This window comes from Mobula hypostoma, chromosome 4 (genome assembly GCF_963921235.1).
Source record: "Mobula hypostoma chromosome 4, sMobHyp1.1, whole genome shotgun sequence".
Taxonomy (NCBI): domain Eukaryota; kingdom Metazoa; phylum Chordata; class Chondrichthyes; order Myliobatiformes; family Myliobatidae; genus Mobula; species Mobula hypostoma.
In genome coordinates this window covers 140,327,356-140,347,941 of record NC_086100.1, presented here as the reverse complement: position 1 = coordinate 140,347,941, position 20,586 = coordinate 140,327,356, and positions in this window count along the sequence as shown.

Here is a 20,586-nt window from a genome sequence, read left to right as displayed (position 1 = left end):
TTACCACTGCTTCTTTCCATGCACTTGGTAATCTTCCCTCCTCCCACACTATGTTATAAAAATGCAGCAACTTCAAGAGCGCTCCTTCTCCTAGATTTTTTAGCATCACAGAGCATATCAGATCTTTCCCTGGGGAGGTTGGTCTCGATCTCTTTATTGCTCTCACCATTTCTGCTAATGTAAATGGATCATCAATTATATCATCTGTTTCTTCCCTCCTGCTTAACACACCTGGGTGTTGGCTCATTATTCTTTCCCTTCTTCTTCTCCCTTCTTCAGACAAATTTTCTGAACTGTGTATCAGTACAAATGACTTGGCCATGACCTCAGCCTTATCCCTACTGGAAACTGCAGTTTTCTCCTCAGATATCATTACTGGATATTCCCATTCCCTTCTATCTCCTCCCATCCTCTTAATCATTCCCCATATCTCTCCCACAGGTGTTGTTCTTCCTACCTTGTCGCAAAAACTCCTCCAACTTGCCCTTTTAGCTTGACGTATAGTTCTTCTCGCCACTGCCTGTGCTTTCTTATATTGAACCAAATGTTGCATATTATGGGTTCTTTTAACTAGCCTGAATGCTCTATTTCTGTTTTTTTTACAGCCTGACAACATTCCTCTGTCCACCATGGTACTAGTTTTCTATTCATCCTATTTTTACTCCAAGGTACAGATCCTTCTGCTGCCATGATAATTGCTGAAGTCACCTGACTGTTTAATTCATCTACATTTCCAGAAATATCAATCTTTGTCCACCCTTCTGGAACTTACCCCAATCAGCTTTTTCAAACACCCACTTTGGGGTTCCGCCACCTGGTCTTACTTCAACTCTTTCACCCACTGAACACAAAACTGGGTAGTGATCACTGCCTACTGTGAAGCAGTCCAAACTCCCCAGTTACTAATGCCAGCCAAGGTATTAGACACTAACGTAATATCTAACACTGACTCAGTTCCTGTTGTTATATCTATCCTTGTGCCGCTACCATCATTCATACACATCAAATCCCTTTCTTCCATCAAATCTTCAATTACCTTTCCATTTGGATCTGTAATCTGATCCCCCCATATTGTGCTATGAGCATTGAAATCTGCACACCACACTACTTTATGTCTGTTTTGTCCTTGTATCTTTAATAGGCTGTCCAAATCCAACCTTTTACATGGATTGTAGTAGATAATTATAACTACTCCCTCCCCTCTCTCCCACACTTCCACCACTATGTATTCCTGATCATCTCCTTTTTCCAGTACCCTATATGGTATACCTTGCTTGATTAACATAGCACAACCCACTCCTCCCCCTAGATTTCTATCTTTCCTTATCATTGTATACCAATATACCACAAAGTCTAAAGTTGGTTTCAACCAAGTTTCCTGAATACACACTACATCCGGTTTTACAACCATTTCTTTAATAAAGTGCTTGAATTCCTGGCTATTGGCCAGTAAACTCCTCGCATTCCGTTGTAAAAGAATCACCATAATTAGTATTAACCAACACATGACACTTCCTGGCTTGACTGATTACTGAGGTTCTCCCTCACTTCCTCCCATGTCAGTCCTACTAACCCTAAATGGTTTACTGCTGCTTTTACCACCAGCTGAATTTTGTCACTTTTTGACTTTACCTCAGCAGTACTATTAATCACTCCTGCAATGAATGTTACTAGAGCCTTTTTGTCTACATAAATCCTGTCATTTGTTCTTTGTTGCATCTCTCATATCCCTATTGCTCCCTGTTCATTAGGAGCATTATTCTGTTCTCTTGACATTCTTACAGCTTCTGCATAAGTGATCTTTCTTTTCACTCTTATTTCTTGAATTTTAGTCTCCCATCTCACAACCTCACACCCACTATATGCAACATTATGAGCTCCTCCACAATTGCAGCATTTTGGTTGAACTCCTGTTCCGCACTTTCCATATTCATGATCACCCCCACATCTAGCACATCTCCTCTGCCTTTTACAGTTTTTAGCCACGTGTCCAAACCTTTGACAATTATAGCACCTCAATGGCTTTGGCACATACACCCTTACTGGGTAACTCATGAAACCCAGGAACACCTTCCTTGGCACTCCTTCTTCTTCAAATTCAATCAATACAGATTCACTTTCCTTTTTCACTCCCTCCTTTGTTGTTTTCAGTCTTTGAACATTCATTACTTTCCCTCCTTTGATATTCCTCTTTATCTCCTCCATATTTATACTCATTGGTATCCCTGTGATCACTCCTTTACAACCAGTTTTGTGCTCCCACCCTCCCAGTGTATTCCACCTTGCATTTTCCTATCTCTTTTAGCTTGAGTGCTTTCTCAAGTTGTTCCTCATTCACACATCTTACCAATAAGTTGCCATCATTAAGGACTTTTGCAAATACTATTTCCCCTATCTTATTTGTCAGAGTTGTTGTTAGCACAAAAGGGTTAATTTTCTTCATATGTCCCTGAGCCTTCTCATTAAACCTAATTATGACAACACCTCCTCTCTGAGCTTGTTCATCTTCCTCACTTTCAGAGCTTTCTCCACTATCATTTCTTATTCTTTTATTCCCTTTGTCTTGGATTTTATTCATCCAACCACTCACTACCTCCTCATTCCCTTTATTTCTCCCTTCACAATAATCCACCTCTCCCCAGCTGCCTACCTCTGGTCCCAAGTCTCTATCCCTCTCCTTCTCCACTTTCTTTCCCTCAACCCCCCCTCTTATATTGTCCACCATTACCAGACCCACACAACCCCCTCCCAGCAATTTCCATTCCTTCCCCACTCTCTTTCCCTCAACAGGTTCCAAACCACATTCACACATCAAGCAAAACACAGCCCACCAGACACCAAAGCCCTGGCCAGCCACAACTGCAGCTGAACCAAGGAGCTATTTATGTAGCCAGCCCAAAATGTGAATCAGCTGCCTCAATTAGAGCACCCAACAGAAAAGGGAAAACCAGAAAACCTGGAATAAGGAACGATGGACCGGACTGTGAACCAGAATCCAGATTTCACGGACTGGACCATGACAGCATTTTTACTTCCACGTTTCTCGATTCCAAAGAGTACATGCATGATCAGTATCTGCCTAACACAATGTCTGCTTAATGATTTTAAGGAACAATGCAAAAAAAATAGAAGTACATGGAAGCTTGAGGATTTGTTCAATACTGGGATCTAGTACTATTAATCACAATTGCTGAATTACTTACTTTCTCTCCTATACAACTGCTCAGCACACTCACCCAAACTTATTCCATTACATTGAACCACAAACTCACTCAAGTTCCAGTAGTAAAATCCTTTCACTTCGCTTCTACTCCCTCAACATTTCAATTACACTTCCACTATTGCCACTCAGCTCAGTCTCCCTAAATGTGATGCAACTGTCGTATATGCACATCACTGAATCAACTCAATCTATCAGGTGAATGAGAGACATTCATTCACCTGATAGATTGGATAACTCAGGTCGGAAAAGTTCAAGAAAATAAATTATTAACCTCATTAATTGTATCTCTCGTCATTCAGTTTTCTCAGGTCTTTTCTTTTGCTGGTTCTGAAAAGGGCATGCAAGGGTTAAAGAAGACAGAGTAGACAAGAGAAATTCAATAAAAGGTAAAGACAACATGTTTAAGGAACCCTGGTTTTCAAGAGATATATAGAAAAAGGAGGTGCATAGCGGGTATAAAGAAGAAACAAGTGAGGTACTTATGGAGTATAAGCAATGCAAGAAAACACTTAAAAATCGGGAGGGCTAAAAGAAGGCATGAGGTTTCCCTAGCAGACAAGGTGAAGAAGAATCTTCAGGAATCTACAGATATGTTAGGAGCAAAAGGATTGCAAGAGACAAAAATGGTCCTCTTGAAGACCTAAATGGTAATCTATGTGTGGAGCCAGAAGAAATGGGAGAGATCTTAAATGAATTTTTTGCATCTGAATTTACCTGGGAGACAGATACAGAGTCTATAAAAGTGAGGCAAAGCAGCAGTGAGGTCGTGGACCTGATACAGATTACAGAGGAAAAGCTGTTTGCTGTCTTGAGGCAAATTAAGGCGGATAAACCTACAGGGCCAGACAAGGTGTTCCCTCGGACCTGGTGAGAGGCAAGTGCAGAAATCGCCGGAGCCCTAGCAAAGATATTTAAATCATCCTTAGTGACAGGTGAGGTACCAGACGATTGGAGGATAGCTAATGTTGTTCCACTGTTTAAGAAAGGCTCTAAAGTAAACCAGGAAATTATAGGCCAGCAAGCCTGACACCAGTAGTGGGAAAGTTATTGGAAGGTATTCTAAGAGACCAGATATATAAGTATTTGGATAGACAATAGCTAGTTAGGGGTAGTTTGTGCATGGTAAGTTATATCTAACCAATCCTATTGAGTTTTTCAAGGAAGTTACCAGGAAAGTTAATGAATAGCTAGTTAGGGGTAGTTTGTGCATGGTAAGTTATATCTAACCAATCCTATTGAGTTTTTCGAGGAAGTTACCAGGAAAGTTGATGAAGGGAAGTCAGTGGATGTAATCTACATGGACTTTAAGAAGGCATTTGACAGGGTCCCGCATGGGAGGTTGGTCAGGAAGGTTCAGTCACTTGCCATTCAAGATGAGGTAGTGTATTGGATAGATAATGGCTTTGTGAGAGAAGCTAAAGATTGGTAGTTGATAATTGCCTCTCTGACGAGAGGCCTGTGATCAGTGGAGTGCCGCAGGGATCTTTGGTGAGGCCTAATTTGTATACCTCTAATTTGGAGTAGTGCATATAGTTTTGGTCACCTACTAACAAGAAAGATGTAAATATTGAAAGAGTACAGAGAAAATTTACAAGGATGATGCCAGGATTGGAGGACTAGAGTTATAAGGAAAGACTGAATATGTTATTCCTTGGAATGTAGAAGATTAAGGGAGGTTTGATAGAGGTATACAAAATTATGAGGGGCATAGCTCGAGTAAGCACAACAGGGTTTTTCCACTGAAGTTGTGTGTGACTACACCTTGAAGTCATGGGTTAAGGGTGAAAGGTGAAAAGTTTAAGGGGAACATTACGGAACCTTCTTCACTCAGAGGGCAGTGAGAGTGTGGAATGAGCTGCCAGCACAAGTGGTGCATGCAAGCTCGATTTCAACATTTAAGAGAATTTTGGATAGGTACATGGATCGTAGGGGTATGGAGGGCTATGATCCGGGTGCAGGTGGATGGGACTAGGCAGTTTAAATGGTTCAGCATGAACTAAATGGGCCAAAGGGCCTGTTTCTGTGCTGTACCCTCTGACTCTGACCATGTACTATATTTTGAAGCTATAGAGGAGGAAGCCATGTGGAAAGAGTGATACATTTGAGAATCCAGTCTGGAGATTCTATTAAGACTCTAGTGTCTAAAACATGCCGCTTGCAAATATAGCTGTCCTTTCAAAAAAATTAATAACTCATCTTTTATGTCAATGTGCAGTTGAATGGAAAATCCTTGAAATATCTCTGGTGATGCATATAGGAAAGATCCAAAGTCAAACAAAAACAAAAACAGTGGTGATTTTCATTACTCCAATGCCTGGCCATCAGGTCCAACAGGAAATGTTCTTGGAAGACACTAAGGATGTTTGCATTATTCGGAAACTCTTGAATATTAACCACTGTCTAGAGACCCTCTTATGAGGCAGTGCTTGCTATGATCAATGTCCCTGAATTCTCCTCTCTGCCCTTTTAATAATGGTGTCTACCCTATTCTTCGAATCTACATTGCCCAGGGTGGTGTTGTTCTTTACTTTCCGTTGTCTAGACCTCCTGCATCATTTTATTTAGCACCTCTTCTTCTCTCTAGATATCATAATATTCAAAGTCACTGATGTGCTGAAGAATTTTCTTCTTTATCTGCTTCCTTTCTACATATTGCCATCCTACTGTGGTCTATCTGAAGCCCTAAACATGTTATATCATCACAATTCAAAGCAAGATATTTACCAGAAGGATCTGAGAAATTGGTTGTGAGCACTGAAACTTGCATCAGCACTTTAAGTTCAGGTCTTTAATGTATCGCGCAAGTCACACAAATGCAACTAAGCAGTGTCCCACGAAATAATTAGCTGTATAGGGGTTGAGAGGGGCCAGATTGGACAATGTCTCCATTTTTGCTTTACTACCGTAGTAGTAAAAATTCCTCTAATTAAATTCCTGCAATTAAAACTCCTCCCATTGTATGTCAAAAATAGAGCAAAATTTGTAAAATGCCACAACAGATTAAAATAAAAATCATCAGCAATCTAATTCACATTTCATTTATTTATATTTCAGCAAACCAAGAGCTAATAGAACATAGCACAGAAACAGATCACTCAGCTCACAATGTTGTACTATTAATGACACCTAATTCCTTCCACCTGCACATGGTTCATTCTCTGCAGAAACATCGTGCCTCTCTCAGAGTCTCTTAAACATAGCTACCTCCAGGAGCGTTCCTGGAAATGCATTCCAGGCACCTACAGCTCTGTTAAAGAGCTACCTCTGCACCATCTCTGAATTCTTCCCCTTTTCGCCTTAAATGTATGCCCTCAAAAAGATTTACAATTGTTTAATGTCATTTCTAGTATCCAAGTGTAAAGGAGAATGAAATAATTGTTACTCCAGATCTGATGCAGTGCACACAGAAACACAATTAAATAAAGAACACAATAACAAAAAACATACATATATAGATTGATTGTATATCCACAAAGTGACACCAGGCACAGGGGTGTCTCTACTTAAGGCAGCTCTGACAGGAAAAAATAAAGTAGAGGGGAAGTGTTGAGGGGTGGATTAGTGGTGGAGGTGTTGATCAGCCTTACTGCTTGGGGAAAGTGTTTTTGAGTCTGGTGCTTTATAGCCTCCTCCTTGATGGGAATGGGACAAACAGTCCATGAGCAGGATGGGTGGGATCCTTCACGATGTCACTGGTGGTTTTGTGTCACCTTTCTATACATATGTCTTTAATTGCAAGTATTAGTATTAAACATTTTGACCAGGGAAAAAGATACAACTATCAAATTATATGAACCTCTACCAAGTCTCCCTCAGAGCCTTTGGTGCTTCAGAGAATACAAGCCTTGTTTGTCCAATCTCTTCTTATAGCACATACCCTCTGATACAAGCAGAATCCTGGTAAACCTCTTCTGCACCCTCTCCATAGACACCACATCCCATAATAGGGTGACTAGGGCTATATTCTGCTACTCAAGCTAAAACTGATGTTTCCTGTGTTTTTCTTTAACCTCTTCTCCTGCTCTGTAAAAATAGAAGCAGAATATCTAAGTAATATAGTGATTTTTACTGATTAAATTTATTTGTGTGTGAGGAAACAGGACTACAAAACAAACATTATGTGATGACAATAATTACTGTATACCCCTGTCAATGGGTCTTACGGCTTTCAAATCCAAATGACACTGCTGCATTGAAAATACTATCTCTTTGCTTATGGAAGGTATGAGACATTCAACTTCCTCTGCCTGTGTCAAATTCACCACCAATCTATTAGTCTTAGGTTATCATGGGACTAGAATACAAGAGTGGAATGAGATGATTAACAAGTATCAATAATTAATGTTCTTCTTTTATGAGATGATTTGGCATCACACAAACATGGAAATATTAAGTAATTTCAGTTATAAACTATTTGGATTGCTTACATATCAGTACAAATATTAGATCCATTTAGAGAGTTTTAATTGCCTGCATGTTTATTTGGCAGCTCTATGAATTTTTGCAAAAACAAGTTTTTAATTATCCATTTTGTTATGTACTGAAGAGTATCTCTCAATCACCCTTCATCAAGCCAACTGAACCCAACAGAATAGGGTAGATAGAGCACAGAAGCCTGGAAATCTATAATGCTGGAGATTCCTAATGGGTTAGGAAGACTCAACGGAAACAGTAACAGAACTAAAAGGAATAACAGCACAGAGACCCAGGTTCATTATTTCTGTGTAGAATTTGCATACCCCCTCTCTTTCAGGAATTGATATTTAAACCAGTGCCATTACAACTGTTTTACTTGGTAAATGAATGCATTTGTTTGACCCCTTAAGGTTGAGGTAGATAAATTCTTGATAAGCAAAGGAATGCTTGGGTAGTTAAACACATGAATTGAATTGCAATAGTATTGATCCTGTCAAAAGACAGAGCAGGCTTTGTGGGTTCAGTGGGCTTGATCCTAATGTACATACAGTATATATGTTAGAAACACTATCACTGATGTCAGTCTCTGAATGCTCTGTAGGCATTACACACACAGCATTCATTTATTACCCTCACTGGGTTGCACAGAAATAGCCTGCTAGCTTGCGTTAGAGGACACTCAAGAATCAATCACTTTAGTGTGGATTGCAGGGTAAACATAGAAACTCAGAAGGCCTACAGCACAATACAGGCCCTTCAGCCCACAAAGCTGTACCGAACATGCCTTTACCTTAGAAATTACCTAGGGTTACCCATAGCCCTCTATTTTTCTAAGCTCCATGTACCTATCCAGGAGTCTCTTAAAAGGCCCTATTGTATCCATCTCCATCACCGCCGCTGGCAGCCCATTCCACGCACTCACCACTGTCTTCATAAAAAACTTACCCCTGACATCTCCTCTGTATCTATTTCCAAGCACCTTAAAACTATGCCCTCTCATGCTAGCCATTTCAGCCCTGGGGAAAAGCCTCTGACTATTCACACAATCCATGCCTCTCATCATCTTGTGCACCTCTGTCAGGTCATCTCTCATCCTCCATTGCTCCAAGGAGAAAAGGCCAAGTTCACTCAACCTATTCTCATAAGGCATGCTCCTCAATCCAGGCAACATCCTTGTAAATCTCTTCTGCACCCTTTCTATGGTTTCCACATCCTTCCTGTAGTGAGGCAACCAGAATTGAGCACAGTACTCCAAGTGGGGTCTGACCGGAGTCCTACATACTGCAACAGTACCTCTTGGCTCCTAAACTCAATCCCATGAATGATGACGGCCAATACACTGTATGCCTTCTTAACCACAGAGTCAACCTGCGCAGCAACTTTGAGTGTCCTATGGACTCGGACCCCAAGATCCTTCTGATCCTCCACACTGCCAAGAATCTTACCATTCGTTCTATGTTCTGCCATCATATTTGACCTACTAAAATGAACCACCTCACACTTATCTGGGTTGAACTCCATCTGCCACTTCTCAACCCAGTCTTGTATCCTATCAATGTCCCGCTGTAACCTCTGACAGCCCTCCACACTATCTGCAACACCCCCAACCTTTGTGTCATGAGCAAATTTACTAACCCATCCCTCCACTTCCTCATCCAAGTCATTTATAAAAATCACAACGAGTAGGGGTCCCAGAACTGATCCCTGAGGCACATCACTGGTCACCGACCTCCATGCAGAATATGACCCGGCTACAACCACTCTTTGCCTTCTGTGGGCAAGCCAGTTCTGGATCCACAAAGCAATATCCCATTGGATCCCATGCCTCCTTACTTTTTCAATAAGCCTTGCGTGGGGTACCTTATCAAATGCCTTGCTGAAATTCATATACACTACATCTACTACTCTACCTTCATCAATGTGTTTAGTCACATCCTCAAAAAATTCAATCAGGCTTGTAAGGCACGACCTGCCTTTCACAAAGCCATGCTGACTACTCCTGATCATATTATACCTCTCCAAATGTTCATACATCCCGCCTCTCAGGGTCTTCTCCATCAACTTACTAACCACTGAAGTAAGACTCACCGGTCTATAATTTCCTGGCTTATCTCTACTCCCTTTCTTGAATAAAGGAACAACATCCACAGCCCTCCAATCCTCTGGAACCTTTTCTGTCGCCATTGATGATGCAAAGATCATTGCCAGAGGCTCAGCAATCTCCTCCCTCACTTCCCACAGTAGCCTGGGGTACATCTCATCCGGTCCCGGCGACTTATCCAACTTGATGCTTTCCAAAAGCTCCAGCACATGCTCTTCCTTAATATCTACATGCTCAAGCTTTTCAGTCCACTGCAAGTCATCCCTACAATCGCCGAGATCCTTTTCCATAGTGAGTACTGAAGCAAAGTATTCATTAAGTACCACTGCTATCTCCTCCGGTTCCATACACACTTTTCCACTGTCACACTTGATTGATCCTATTCTCTCACATCTTATCCTCTTGCTCTTCACATACTTGTAGAATGCCTTGGGGTTTTGCTTAATCCTGTCCGCCAAGGCCTTCTCATGGCGGCTTCTAGCTGTCATAATTTCATTCTTAAGCTCCTTCCTGCTAGCCTTATAATCTTCTAGATCTCTATCATTCCCTTGATTTTTGAACCTTTTGTAAGCTCTTCTTTTCTTCTTGACTAGATTTACAACAGCCTTTGTACACCATGGTTCCTGTACCTTACCATCCTTTCCCTGTCTTATTGGAACGTACCTACACATTTCCCAATACCAGATCAAGTACAGCCTCCCCTCTTGTAAGCGTATCTACATATTATGTCAAGAAACCTTCCTGAACACTCCACCCTATCTAAACCCCTCATTCTCAGGAGATACCAATCAACATTTGGGAAATTAAAATCTCCCACTACAACAACCCTGTTATTATTATTCCTTTCCAGAATCTGTCTCCCTATTTGCTCCTTGATGTCCCTGTTACTATTGGGTGGTCTTCCAAAAACACCCAGTAGAGTTATTGACCCCTTCCTATTCCTAACTTCCATCCACAGAGACTCCGTAGACAATCCCTCCATGATTTCCTCCTTTTCTGCAGCCACAACACTATCTCTGATCAACAGTGCCACACCCCCACCTCTTTTGCCTCCCTCCCTGTGCTTTCTGAAACATCTAAAGCCTGGCACTTGAAGTAGCCATTCCTGCCCCTGCACCATCCAAGTCTCTGTAATGGCCACACACATCATAGCTCCAAGTACCGATCCATGCTCTAAGCTCATCCGCTTTGTTCATAATACTCCTTGCATTAAAATAGACACACCTCAAACCATTGGTCTGAGCGCGTCCCTTCTCTATCACCTGCTTATCCTCCCTCTCACATTGTCTTCAAGCTTTCTCGATTTGTGAGCCAACTGCCCTTTCCTCCAACCCTTCAGTTCGGTTCCCACCTCCCAGCAATTCTAGTTCAAGCTCCCCCAATAGCATTTGCAAACCTCTCCACCAAGATATTGGTCCCCCTGTGATTCAAGTGCAACCCATCCTTTTTGTACAGGTCACTCCTGCCCCAAAAGAGGTCCCAATGATCCATAAATCTGAATTCCTGCCCCCTGCTCCAATCCTTCAGCCACGCATTTATCCTCCACCTCATTCTATTCCTATACTCAGCGAGATTACTACCTTCGAAGTCCAGCTTCTCAACTCCCTTCCTAACTCTCCTTATTCTGCTTTCAGGACCTCCTCCCTTTTCCTACCTCTAACATCTGCCTCTTGCCCTTCCCTCTTCTGACTGTTACCCACTTACCTGTCTCCCGAGGCCCCAGAGTGACTACCTGCCCACAGCTCCTCTCCATCACCTCCTCTCCCTCCCTTCCCTAATGCAGTCCCTAAGGAGATGCAGCTTGACACACCTGGTGCAGAAGAGGCTGTCCAGGAGGCTGGGAGCCTCCAGGACCTCCCATATCTGACGCCAAGCACAGAAAACCGGCCTCACACACATACTTCCTGTCTGTATTCTACACAAGTAATGTACCTCTCCTTGACCCGTTATTGCCGAAGCCCCGTTGGGCCAAAGCCTTCCTACTCTGTCTCTTTCTACTCTGACGCCTGCTCTGTAAAGCTATCTTCTTTTTAAACTCTTCTCACTGTTCTCACTGGCTGATGTCCACGCACTTGTGCAGTTGTGCCCCGATCAAACCGCTGAAGAAATAACCATCTCCTTTTAAACTCTTCTCACTGTTTTCACTGCCTGACAACCACGTGCTCGCATAGTCGTACCCCAATCAAACCACTGAAGAAATAACATCTGCGGTTTTTTTTCTTCCTTGAAGATATTAGTGAATCAGTTCATATCTTACAATAATTCTATGGCAACTTTAGAACAGGCATAGCTCCATAAGTCTCTCAAGGCTGTTTCAACACTTTATTAGATGTGGTCGACACTTTATCGTAACTGGAATCACCTTATTTCTGTAACCATTAACAACACTGTATATCAGTTATCAAATTTTCCATTGAGCTACCTTTAAGAAATTGTTTGATTCCAGCTGCTCTTTGGGTGATGAAGAGCATTCCGATGTTAACTTGCTTCTCAATGTAAGGCTGTTCTGAACTCTTCTACTAGGGTAAACTGTTTATCTCCATCAATTCCCTTAAGCATCAAAACACCCCAATTAGCATCCCATCACCCTTGTTAATCTGGTATGTTACTTCCAAATAGCTTTTCTTAATTGAATTTAAATTCTTAGACTACCAGAGTGGAAGGTATTTGAATTTGTCTTCTCTGGATTATTAATCTCTAGAGTGTGAAACAGTAACATATTTGTGATGCCAACATCTCATGCTTTAAAAAAAATGACATACTGTATATGCAGGTAATATTATAAGGAATTCAAAATTGTGTATAATATTTACAGGGATGTCTTTAGCAGTGCTGGAAATTGCCTAAATTTTAAACTAGTAAAGTCAAAAAAAGAGGAGCAAAAGCTCATATACCCTGTTGTTCCTGAGAAACTCCAGATACACTACACTATTAATACATTTCATGAGTCTATAACTTTTGTTAATTTATGAAGTTTCCCACCGGTACTAATTACATGTAATTTGAAAATGGTCCTTTGACATTTTAAGTGAAGTATTTCCATTACATCAGCGCATTACATTTTATATTTTTGTTTTCCCACCATGCTTGTAGTATTATAATTAGAAACAAAACTTCACCTTACATTTTTCAAAAGCTTAACCTTCTGTAAGTATGAAGCAGAAAGGATAAAGAAAACGGCTTGCTTGGAAACAGCTGGGTTGTCTTTTGCCCGAGCAATTGCTGGATAAAACTAAATACTACATTTTGCCGACCCTCAAACAAATCCTCAAATTAATTGTGATGTGTGACAAGAGGATCTGAGTCTAAACAACTTTCAATCCTCAGCCAAGCATACAGCCCCTCGAGCTGCATCTCACTGGAGAATGCAAGTTGTTGGTAGAAGCTTTAGAATGTGCATCATATGCACTCCTTAACCCAGACTTAATTTACATGTTCCAATTCTACATAGTTGGAAATTCCCTAAAGATCACTTTCCGGTTCATCATTTTTCCAAAAATAACAACAGTGCTGAATATATAATGCTTGGCAGTCCATTGCATTCTTTATGGAATCAAATTTATTTTATATCTCATTTCCATATGGCATTGAAAGGGACCATATGGTCTGTCATGTATATGCCAGTTCGGAGAGCAATCCCATCAATCGTACTCTTATTTCGCTGTAACCTAATCCGTCTCACTTGCCCATCAACTCCTGACCCAACATACCAGGAATAGTTCATAGTAGCCAATTAACCTCCCAACTGGCATGTCTTTGATATACAGGAAGACACCAGAGCACCAGGGGAAACCTATATGGTCACAGAAAGAATATGCAACTCCTCCCAGCTAGCAGCCGAGGATGGAAACCAGTCACCGGAGTTTTGATAAAGCACTGCTACCTGCTGCTCTGTTTTGTCATTCGCCCTCTGACTGTGGCTTGCACAAAGAGGCAGCTAAAGAGAGAATCAGGCTATAATTCATATTATACTTGTCCTGATCAATTTTGTACTCAAGTAAAAGTTTATGATCAGATTGTTTATCTTTTATTTATTAAAGATTTTTGTGGGGAAAAAGATTTTGACACTATCTTCATGGAAGTCTCACTGATTACAGCTCTATGACATAGAATCACAGGGAAATTTTCTTACTCGATCTTTCAGAAATGTAAAAGTCACTAAATCATCAAAGCCCTTAAGTGAACAAACTCGTATTTGTATTGTACTTTTCATGACCTTCGGATGCCTCAGAGCTGTTCACATGAAAATTTATTGAATTGTGGTCACTGTTGCAATGTAGGCAAACACACTCAAAGCTGCATACAGCAGGTCCCCACATAGAGCCATGAGATAAATGAACACCTGAAGCAAAAGACTGCAGAGGTGGAAATTTGAAACCACAGGAAATACAGAGAACATTCAGTTAGACATTGGTGGAGAAGAGTTCATGTTTTAGATTGAGGACCTTATGTCAGAACTGGAAAGGAAAGGAGGCAAATCACTTTTAATCTGCTTGGAGAGTAAGGGTGGAAGGAACAGAGAGAATGACAGTGGTAGTTTGGAGACAGAGGTTGGTCAAGGCAACATATTAATAATCAAAGAGAAAAAAGAACAAATTGAAAAGGAAGGGTGTAACTAAAATGCAGAGAGGAAAATAAAGAGTGGTTGTCCAAAATTGTTAACTTCAACATTAAATCCAGCAGGTTGCAGTAAGACCATAAGACACAGGAGCAGAATTAGTCCATTCAGCCCTTCGAGTCTGCTCCACCTTTCCATCATCGCTGATTTATTTTCCCTCTCAACCCCATTCTCCTGCCTTCTCCCTAATATCCTTGACACCCTTACTAATCAAGAAACTATCAATCTCCACTTTAAATATATCCAATGTCTTCAACCTCTACAGCCAACTGTGGCAATGAATTCAACAGACTCACTACCCTCTGGCTAAAAATATTCCTCCTCATCTATGTTCTAAAGGTATGTCCTTCTATTCTGAGGCTGTGACTGCTGGTCCTAAGCGCTCCCACTATTGGAAACACCCTCTCCACGTCCACTCTATCTAGGCCTTTCAATATTTATTAGGTTTCAGTGATATCACCCTTCATTCTTCTAAATTCCAATTAGTACATACTGGCCTGGAGCCACCAAATGTTCCTCATACACTAGCCTTTTCATTACTGGGATAATCCTAGGGAACCTCCTCTGGGCCAGCATATTCTTTTTTAGATACAGGACCCAAAACTAGTATACCCAGTGGAAAATGAAGTGCTGTTCTTTGAGCTTATAGAGAGCATTGATGGAGTCACACAGACAGATTAGAATGGGAGTAGGACTGAGAATTAAAATGATGGTTGATTGGAAGTTCAGTGCCTCCCTTGGAGACTGAACAGAGGTACACAGCAAAGCAGTCACTCAATCTGCTTAAGATTTCTTCGACGTGGTGGAGACTGCATTGAGAGTACCAAGTGCAGCACATTGTAAAGGAAGATGTGCAAGTGTGCTGCTGCTTCACCTAGAAGGACTAATTAGAATATGGGTTGAGTATAGAAGTAATCTTGTAGATGGTGGTGTTCCAATTTGCCTGATGTCATTGTCTTGTGGTGGAAATTGTGGACTTGCAAGCTGCTGTGAAGAAGCCAAGTGAGAAACCACAACACGTTTTGTCAATGATCCACACTGTGAGGGCATGAATGTTCAGGATAATTGATGAGATGTCAATCAAAAGCCCAGCTTTGTCTCAGATCGTCATCTTGAAAGATGTTGACATGACAGTATTGCATAACAATTCTGGCTTGCGCTTTATGGATGAAGGAAAGGTTCTGAGGTGTCAGGAAGTGAGTTACTCACCACAGGATGCCAAGATTCTGATCTGCTCTTCCAACCACATTTTTGCGACTGATCCAGTTTAAATTCTGCCCAGTGCTAACTTGCAGAATAATGATCGTGGACTCTTGGTGATGATAATATCTTTGGATATCCAGGAATGCAGGTATAGCAATTGGACTCTTTCTTTTTGGAGATGGAAATTTCCAAGCACTTTTATGGTGTGAATATTACCATAAAAGGAAGCCTATATCTGAATATTGTCTATGTCTTACTATATGCCAGCACTGGCAGCTTCATTACTAAGGAGTTGCGAATGAAACTGAATAATGCACAATGATCAGTTAAAATCCCTACTATTGACTTCGTGACGGAAGGAAGTGTGTTATTATGTGTGTACGTAATAAAGAACTTCAGTTCCCAGTGTGTAATGTAGGCGGTTCATCTGGAACCAGAAATGGCGTTGGTGAATGGGACACACACGCTCTTGGTGGGCTGAAGGTCCCGAGTGAAATGTGGTTGAGTTGAAGCCATTCGGTAAATCTATAAACAATATAGTTCTAGCATTTTTACCCACGAAAGTTTGTCTAAGTTAAAGAATAATCATAACAAGAAGGTCATTGATGAAGAAGCTGATGATGGGCTAGGACCCTACCTGAGTAACTCCTGTAGTGGAAACTTTCGCTGGGGTAATAGCCCTCAACAACTATCAGCCTTTGTACAGGTATGACTCCAAAGTGTTATCACATGAGTGGCCATAGACTTCAGTTTTACACTTGATCGAATGCTGCCTTGATGTCAAGATAATACCATCTCGTGTCTGAAATTCAGTTCTTTGATCTATGGTTAGACCAATGCTGCACTGAGCAGTCCTGACAAATTTCAAAATGGATATTGATGACATGTTATAGGCAAGTAAGTACTACCGGATCACATTGTCAAAGGCAACATACATCACATTGCTGATCACTGAGAGTAGAATAATAGGGTGGAAGTTAGCCAGACTAGATTTGTTCTGCTTTTTGTGAATGGAATATATCTAGGCAATTTTCTTCATTGCCAGATAGATGCCAATATTGAAATTTTGTTGGAACAGTTTAACAAAAGACACATCAAGTTTTTGGAACACAGATTTTCAGTAGTACAGCTTGGAGTTGCCTAGTCCATGACTTTTTGCTATATTCATTGTACTCAGCCATTCCTAATGGCACATGGAGCGAATAATATTGGTTTCTGTGATGACAAGGATCTTAAAGGGAAACTAAGATGAATCATCTATTTAATACTTGGCTGAACAAAGCTGTGAATAGTTCTGTCTTATTTGGGACTCACTATCATCAGGAATAAGGCTTCCTCCCCCTGTTAACTGTTTAATTGCCCACACCAGATCACAATTAGCTCTGCCAAGGCTACAGGTCTTTGATGTGATCAAGTGGTTGTAAGATCATTTGTGAGATCAGGTATCTGATGCAGGCTGCCTTTGCTGTTTGCCATGCATGTTGAAGCTTTATTAGGTTGGCACCTCTTTATTTTGAGCACGCTTGGTGCAGTTCCTGGCATGCTGCTCTCCTGAATTTCTATTACTAGTACAATGAAAGATATGCTGGGCTATGAAGTTACAGATTTGGCAGTGTACATTCTCTTCTTCTGCCCATGGCTCACTGTACTTCATGAAATGCCAGATCTATTTCTTCTTATGTTATTTGTTAATATTGATGGCTTTGTGTCCAAGTTTGCAGATAATATGAAGATAGGAGGAGGGGCAGGTGGTATTGAGGAAGCAGAAAGGCTACAGAAGAACTTAGACAGACTAGGAGAATGAGTAAGGAAGTGGCAGATAGAATACAGGGCCGGGAAATGTATGGTCATGAACTTTGTTAGAAGAAATAAAAGCAGAGACTATTTTCTAAAAATCTGAGGTGCAAGGGGACTTAGGAGTCCTTGTGCAGAATTTCCTAAAAGTAAATTTGCAGATTGGGTCAATGGTGGGGAAGGCAAATGCAATGTTAGCATTCATTTCAAGAATGCTAGAATATGAAAGCAAAGATGTAATGTTGAAACTTTATAAGGCACTAGCGAGGCCTCACTGGGAATATTGTAAGCAGTTTCAGCTCCCTTATCTAAAAAAGGATGTGCTGACATTGGAAAGGGCGCAAAGGAATCTCACCAAAATGATTCTGTGAGTGAGGGGTTTATCATATGAGGAGCATTTAATGGATCTGGGCCTGTACTCGATGGCATTCAGAAGAATGAGGGCAAATCTAATTGAAACCTATCAAATGTTGAAAGGCCTCGATAGAGTGGATGTGAAAAGGATGTTTCCTGTGGTGGGGGAATCTAACGCCAGAGGACACAGCCTCAGAATAGAGGGGTGTCCATTTAGAAAGGAGATGAGGAAGAATTTTTTTAGCCAAAGGCTGGTGAATCTGTGGAATCTGTTGCCACAGGAGGCTGTGGAGGTCAAGTCTCTGGGTATACTTAAGATAACTTTGATAGATTCTTGATTAATTAGGGCACAAAGGGATACAGGGAGGTGGCAGGAAATTGGGGCTGAGAGGGAAATGAATTAGCCAAGATGAAATGGCAGAGCAGACTCGATGGTCCAAATGGCCTAATTCTGCTCCTATATCTTATGATCTTACGTTCTGAGTTTGTCCCATTGTCATGACACACAACACAATGGGAGGTTTATGAGTTGTGAAGTTAGGTCTTAGGCTCAAGAAATAGATCTGGCATCTGGAAGTACAGTGAGCCATGGGCAGAAGAAGAGAATGTACACTGCCAAATCTGTAACTTCATAGCCCAGCATATCTTTCATTGTACTATTAATAGAAATTCAGGACAGCAGCATGCCAGGAACTGCACCAAGCGTGCTCAAAAATAAAAAGGTGCCAACCTAATAAAGCTACAACATGCATGGCAAACAGCAAAGACAGCCTGCATCAGATACCTGATCTCACAAATGATCTTACAACCGCCTGATCACATCAAAGACCTGTAGCCTTGGCAGAGCTAATTGTGATCTGGTGTGGGCAATTAAACCATGGTCACATCTAACAATAAGATCATTGGCTGATGCAATTACCAGAAGTAGTTTAGTGATTAGAGTGAGGGGAAGTAAGTTTATCACACATATTTGTTAATTCACAACCTGCTGAAGACCTAGGCTGGTCTCGACAGTATGTTCTCTACATTTTGTTCAGTGCATCATGCTGGTGGGTGTTGAAGTCACCCCACCCAGAGTACATTTCCCCCACCCCTGCTACCCTCACTGCTTCTTTCAAGTGCTATTCAACATGGATGAAAACATATGCTTATCAGAATAAATGCTTGCTTAATCTTACACTGACAAGTTCAATAAAAGAAATAATCTTTAATCGGTCCACCTGTCCTTTAAGTATCAAGTATGTATAACCAGTCTGGCAAGAACAGCTGGAAATAAACTTGAAGACAATCAGATTTTATATCCATATTCCTCTGGCATTTTACCCGATGCTGGTCCAAAACCTAGAGAAATAATTAGGACAATTTTACCTCATTTATTAACAAGGATCATTAGCCTCATTAAGAGTTGCCAATGTGGGTCACATGACACAGAGAAGGGGTGCATATCTCCTGGGAAAGAATGGGGAATAAGGTTTGAGATATTTCCCGCCAGAGCCCGTAATGCAAAAAATTTTTGATTAGTTCTGGGAAATTAAGTTGTTAATTTTTTTTACTGCTGCAGGCTGATAAATAAAAGTATTTCTTTCCTGATGCTGTACTTACATAAATAAAGGCACTTTGGTTTGCTCTCCATCTGTTGAGAGATAGGTCAAATAAAGATTACAGCAATCTTCATTTCTTTCTTTATCAAATATCTCTGCATTAGTCCCTGTTGATGGAAAAATAGAGCTAAACATTTAAATTCACTTTTATTTAGATGCTCTTTAGAAAAAAAAATTAATGATACAGTCATCTAGTCACTGTTTCTACTGAGAATTCAGTAGAATAACTTCAGACACATTAAATTAAAAAAGTGCAGCTGTTGTCTCTATTAACAAAACATTAAGCAGAATCTTGTGTGGTTTATAATGGTTTGGCTAACAGGATTCGGTATTATTATGGAGTAAATCAGGCAGCAACTTCTGCTGTCCCACATATGGAGTCAAACATGAAAATCCAGATGTCCTTGCCAAGAAACTCAATACCAAAATCAATGCTAAGGTATAGCATTGCAGTATTTGCCCATGAGGTTCCTATCAGACATAATGGAATATGTTAGAGCAGGTGTCTTCCATATTCTCCATCCCACTCCAAATCTGACATACTGTATGTCTATGCCCTGGTGCCCCATTACAACAAGGAACAATACCTTATTTTTGCCTGGGAACCTTGTTATATTTTGGACTCAATATCAAATTCTTCAACTATAGGTAACTCACTCTTTTGCTGTGTCTGTATCACAACCATCAATTTCTGTCATTTAGCTTTGATTTTGGCTCAGTTTTCCCCTCTCCATTAATATGGCCTAATCTCCCAGCACAATCACTAACCATGTTACTAGGAACAAATTACACACAGAATGAAGCATTATCTACTTCTAACTGCACATTAATTCTTTGATCTCATCCTATCACAGATATTCCCTTTGTTCTGTCCAATTCTTCCCCACTTTCTCTGCAAATAAAAACTGAATTTATTTTTTTCAAACAGAATTTTAAGAATGCAGACGCTGTAAATCTGAAATACAGCAGAAAATTCTGGAAAAACCATCCTGTTAATTGTCGTCTATGGTTCTGAAGAATAGTCGCATACCAGAAGCTTCAACTCTATTTTTCTTTCAAAAGGTTTTGCCTAACCTGCTGAGCAATTCCCATGTTTTATTTCAAATGTCCATATTCTGCATATCTTCTTTTTATTTTCAAGTAGTAATTATTCCACTCCACTCTCTCATAACCCCCGATCCTGAGGTTTTTCTTTCATTTTAGAAGCTCAGTCTCAATCATTCAGAAGATAAATAGCATTGTAGATATTTCAAAGCATTTAAAAGTTAAAATAATT